This window comes from Zea mays, chromosome 4, assembly GCF_902167145.1.
Source record: "Zea mays cultivar B73 chromosome 4, Zm-B73-REFERENCE-NAM-5.0, whole genome shotgun sequence".
NCBI lineage: Eukaryota > Viridiplantae > Streptophyta > Magnoliopsida > Poales > Poaceae > Zea > Zea mays.
The window spans coordinates 174,188,160-174,194,214 of record NC_050099.1 but is presented as its reverse complement, the minus strand read 5'-3'; positions in this window follow the sequence as shown (position 1 = coordinate 174,194,214).

The window sequence follows — 6,055 nt, the reverse complement described above, 5'->3', positions numbered from 1 at the left end:
TTTTGGCTTCACCGTTTATTTTTCGGTGTATCAGCGCTGACTTTTCGCTATAAGTTCTGCATTCCCTTAGGAACGTCTTTTGAACTTCTTCGCCTTTTACTTCGGCGGTATCGCGTTGACTTTTCGCGCTTCGCCTTATACTTTGGCGGAATCAGCGGTGACTTTTCGCTGTAAGCTCTGCATTCCCTTTGGAACGACTTTTGAGCAGAAAACTTACGCTGCGCTCTCTTAGGAAGGCTTTTTTTGTAGCTTCGTCGTGCTCTGCATCCCCTTAGGGACGTCTTTCGAGCTTCTCCCTGTTTTTTCTTTTCTCTTTGCACTCGATGGTGCATGCTCATCTTTTACATTTATATTTTTGGGGGATATTGCTCTTGTAGAGCTGAAATAATAAAAAGAGAAATTACATGCTATGGCCCCATTAAAAACCTTTCTCCCCCTTTGGAAAGGAAAAGGGTGCCATAGGAAAAAAAGAATAAAAATGATTACATCAAACTACACATGGTATCGCCGAAGCTCATCCGCATTCCAAGATCTAGGAATGCCGTTGCCGTCCATATCCTTCAATCTGTAGGAACCGGGTCTTGACAAAGATACTACCAGAAAAGGTCCTTCCCACTTTAACTGCAGCTTGCCTATTGTATCTGGGTTAGCAACTCTCCGAAGTACCAAGTGCCCTGGCTTGATATTTTTTAGTCGAACTTTTCTGTCACGCCATTTAATTGTTTTAGCTTGATATTTATTGATGTTTTCCACAGTCTGAAGCCTGATCCCTTCTATCGCATCTTTTTTCACAGAATAGTTAGCTTCGTCCTCCGCCGAAGCCACTGTTCTTACTGACCCAGCTTTGGCTTCTTCTGGGGTTATTGCTTCGTCACCAAACAGTAATTTGAATGGTGTAAAGCCTGTTGACCTTGACATAGTTGTGTTGTGGCTCCACACCACTTTGATTAATTCGTCTGGCCACTTCCAACCGGGCTGGTTGAAGATTAACTTCATTATTCCTGTCATTATAATGTCGTTAGTTCTTTCGACAAGTCCATTTGACTCCGGATGTCTAACTGATGCAAAATGAATCTTCGTGCCAATTTTTTTACAAAACTCTTTGAAAGCTTTGGCATTGAACTGTGTTCCATTGTCCATAGTAATAGCTTTCGGCACTCCGAAGCGACAAACAATATTTTGCCAGAAAATTTTTGAACGGTGACCGAAGTTATTGTGGCTAAAGGCTTCACCTCGATCCACTTAGAAAAATATTCTACTGCCACCACAACATATTTTAAATTTCCTTGCGCTGGTGGAAGTGGGCCTAGCAAATCAAGGCCCCATCTTTGCAACGGCCATGTGGGCTGTATTAACTGAGTCAGAGACGAAGGCTATTTTTGATCTCTTGCACATTTTTGACAGTCTTCGCATTTTTGGACTAGTTCTGCTGCATCCGAAGCTGCCTTCGGCCAATAAAATCGTTGTCGAAAAACTTTTCCCAGTAAGGGTCTAGATCCGATGTGAGATCCGCACAGGCTGCATGTATTTCCTTCATCAATTCTATACCTTCAGCTCTGGATAAACATTTGAGCAATGGAGAACAGACTCCATGTTTGTATAATTCCCCCTCTATTATTACATATAGTCGGGCTCTTGCCTCTATTATCTTATTATAAGCTTCGTCATCTGAAAGGAAATTGCCCTAGAGAAAAGACATGATCTCGGTTCTCCAATCTTCATTATAAACAGGAGATATATTGAGCACTGCTCTTTCAAGAAGTTCCACCGAAGGTGCTTTTATTGTTTCAAAGAATACTTCCGAAGGCAAGGGTAGCCCCTGTGCCGCTGACTTGGCTAGCAGATCAGCGTGCTCATTTTCTCCTCGTGGAATATTCTTGACAGAAAACCCTTCGAAGGAAGCTTCAAGCCTTCGAACTGTATCCAAATATTTCTCAAGCTTCAAATCTCTTGCTTTGCAACTCTTGTCAACATGACCAGAAATAACTTGGGAATCAGTTTTGAGAACCGCCCTTCTTATCCCCATTGCCTTCAACTTCTGAAGCCCCAAAAGCAAAGCTTCATATTCAGCAATATTATTTGTGCAGCTAAAATCAAGTTTCACTGCATAGCATGCTCTAACTTTGGAAGGTGCAATTAAAACAGCAGCTGCACCTGCCCCGAAGGTTCCCCAGGAACCATCGCAGAACACTGTCCAAGCTTCAGCATCTTTACTTGCTTCTTCCTCCTGAGCCCCTGGCGTCCAGTCAGCGATGAAGTCTGCTAGCGCCTGGGACTGAATCGAAGATCTATGCACATAATCAATGCTGAACTCATTGAGTTCCGCAGCCCACTTTCCAATCCTTCCAGTAGCTTCTCTATTTCTCATAATATCCTTCAAAGGCTGTGATGAAGGAACAATTATATGGTATGCTTGAAAATAATGTCGAAGCTTCCTGGAGGCCATTAAGACAGCATATAGCACCTTTTCCAATTCTGTATAGTTTTTCTTTGATAAACTGAGAACTTCGGAGACAAAGTACACTGGAGTTTGCTTTTTCAATTGTCCTTCAAGCTTCTCCTGGACAAGCGCCGCACTTACTGCAGAGTGCGAAGCTGCCACATACAACAGCAGAGGAGCCCCTAACGCTGGTGGAGTTAGGGTTGTTAAATCTATCAGATACTGCTTCAGCTCTTCGAAGGCTTTTTGCTGAGCTGATCCCCATTGAAAGACTTCGGTCGACTTCAGCACTTCAAAGAATGGTAAATTTCTCTCTGCTAATCTAGATATAAATCGATTTAAAGATGCCAATCTTTCTCTCAGCCGCTGAGCCCCCTTTTTTGTGCTCGGTGGTTCCATCCGAAGAATGGCTTCAATTTTGTTTGGATTAGCTTCAATCCCTTTTGTTGAAACTAGACAACCAAAGAATTTACCCTTCTTTACTCTGAAGACACATTTTTCTGGATTCAACTTCAAGCCAGATTGCCTAAAGTTAGCAAATGTTTCCTGTAGATCGGCAATGTGATTTTCTTCCTTCGTGCTTTTTACTATGATATCATCGACATATGTTAGCGCATTTCTGCCTATCTAAGAGTGAAGGACTTTCACTGTCATTCTGCTGAAGCTTCCTCCAGCATTCTTGAGCCCCTCAGGCATCCGAAGGTAACAATATGTACCACTGGGGGTGATGAAGCTGGTTTTTGGCTCATCTTCCTTCTTCATCCAGATTTGATGATAGCCTGAATAACAATCTAGTAGACTCATGAGCTCTGACGAAGCTGCTGCATCTACCAAAGAGTCTATCCTTGGTAATGGAAATTCATCCTTCGGACAAGCCTTGTTGAGATCAGTAAAATCAATGCACATTCTCCATTTACCGTTGGCCTTCTTCACCATAACAGTGTTAGCTAGCCATTCTGGGTATTTTACTTCTCTGATGACTCCAGCGCTGAGAAGTCTTTTCACTTCATTCCGAGCACCTTTGGCTTTGTCATCAGACATCTTCCGAAGCCTCTGCTTTCTGGGTCTGAAGGATGGATCAACATTGAGCGAGTGTTCAATAACATCCCTGTTGACACCACAGAGATCATTAGCTGACCATGCGAAGATATCCTTGTTGTTGAACAAAAACCTTATTAGGGTTTTCTCCTGCTCCTCAGACAATTGAGATCCTAGTAACACCTTCTGTTCTGCTATATCTTCACATAAGAGCATGGGCTTCGGCTGATCAGCCGAAGCAACCTTCTCCCTTCTGTACTTGTATTGCTCACAAGCTTCGACTCCATCTATATTATGGATTGCTTTTGAATCTGTCCAGTTTCCTTTGGCCTTTCTGGCAGCTTCCTGACTTCCATGAATAGCAATAGGCCCTTGATCCGAAGGTATCTTCATGCAAAGATATGCTGGATGAAGAATTGCTTCAAAAGCATTGAGTGTCCCTCGACCAATAATTGCATTGTAAGGGTATTCCATGTCGACAATATCAAACACAACTTGCTCAGTCCTTGTATTGTTGACAAATCCGAAGGTCACTGGCATCGTGATCTTGCCGAGTGCTACAATCTGCCTTCCTCCGAAGCCACAAAGAGGGTGTGTAGCATCATGAATCTTATCCTCTGGCTCTTGCATCTGTCTGAAGGCCTTAGCAAATATGATATCCGCTGCACTGCCTGTATCAACCAGAACATTGTGGACCAGAAATCTTTTGATAACACAAGAAATAACCATGGCATCATTGTGAGGGTAATCCTTGAGCTGAAGGTCCTCTTGGGAGAAGGTAATTGGGATGTGGGACCATCTTGACTTGATGAAGGGTCCTTGCACCCCGACATGTTGTACCCTTCTCTGTGCCTCCTTCTTCTGCTTCTTGTTGGCTGGCTCTGAGCATGAACCGCCTGTTATCGGGAGTACCAGCTTCGGAGCCAAAACAACTCCAGCTTGGTTGTTGATCGAAGCCATCGGCTCAAAAAAGTGGAAGTGAGTTCACCGGAGGTGGGCGCCAATGTTGGGCACTTGTTCTCAAATGCTATGAATCAAGAACAAGGCAACGTAAAATGTTAAATAATAATGCCCTTCGTCCGCTGAAGCATTATCTCCCCAAGGATTTAATGAACTTTGGACGAAGGTCACGGGTATAATATCACGAAGGTCATACATTCGTGATCAGACATAAAACAATGCGAAATAAAATATAAAATATAAAATATTAAACATTAGAGAAAGATTTATTAGAAACAAATAACATCATTCATATATTTTATAATATGAACCTAAATATCAAAGCATAATATTTAGGTACGTTTTTACCTTCGCCTTGGTAGAAAGTAGTAATTCCAGCGTAATGCGTTAGCGATTACAAGATTGCGTGAACAGTGCAGGGGTACTGTTCACCTATTTATAGGCACAGGGCGTAGCCTGTGTAAAATTACATTTATGTCCTTTACAATCGACTAAAATAATGACTCAAAACATCATGGGTCTTTAAGTCAATTCATCTTTAAGTCGGTTCGCCCCTTCGTCTTGAGATCTGTCACTATGCCGAAGCTCTATAGGTAATAGCTTCGGCGCTGCTCCTGAGAGGATCTGCCGAAGGTGTTCTCTTTCTTTAGGATCATCGGCTACGAAGCATACCCCCAACAGTAGCCCCTTCGCGGTGCTAGTTCGTTTTTCGTAATGAGCTTGATCCGTGAAAAAGTCTTCTAGGCTTCGAGATGTCGAAGATCCGAAAAACACCTTCCCTGAGCTCGTTGGCGAGAAACGATTAAAATAATCCGCGCGCACGGTGGCCCCATCTTGCAGTAGTTACGCACGCCCCAGTGATTCACCTTCTCGGGCCCTGTGGCCCACCATTCAGCGAGTGCGGGTGAATGTTTGTTCGGTGCGGGAGACCTTGACGATTCACCTTCCCACCTGCAGCACTATATAAAAAGACGGGTAGTTGTGAAGTTACCACAGCATTCATTGCTATTGCACTGTTTTGCTGCCAAAATTTTAGCCATAGCCGAAGCTTAATCATCGTGCTCAAACGGAACGCCGCTTTTGATTCTGCTTCGTCACAAGAGGAATAGCTTCGGGAAAATCAAAAAAGTCAACAACAAAAATTTCAAGAAAGTCATAATCAAATGGCTAGAGTTCGTTCCTCTGCCAGGGTTGATCGTGAGGGAGATGAGACCGAAGCTACTGAGACTGTTTCGATTTCCGAAGCAATGAAGCGGTCTGGGCTGGTAACATCGGAGGATATCCCTGCCGCTGAAGCAGAGCAAGCTGATGTTGAGGAGACCGAGTCTGAAGAAGATTATAGCAGCGCGATGCCGAGCAAACCTAGCCATCTGGATTTCGGAAAATCCACCATCTCCGAAGGTGACTTACCTAAGATGTTGAAATTGGGCTATTTAAGTGAAGAAAAGAAAAAGCTGGTTCGTTTTGGTGGGGAAGAAACTACTCCGAAGCCAGGAAAAGATGAAGTAGTTATCTTTAAAAGTTTCTTTAAAGCTGGTTTAAGATTCCCTTTGAATAAGATGATTGCTGATGTGCTGAAGAAGTTTGGGATCTACCTTCATCAGCTAACTCCTAACG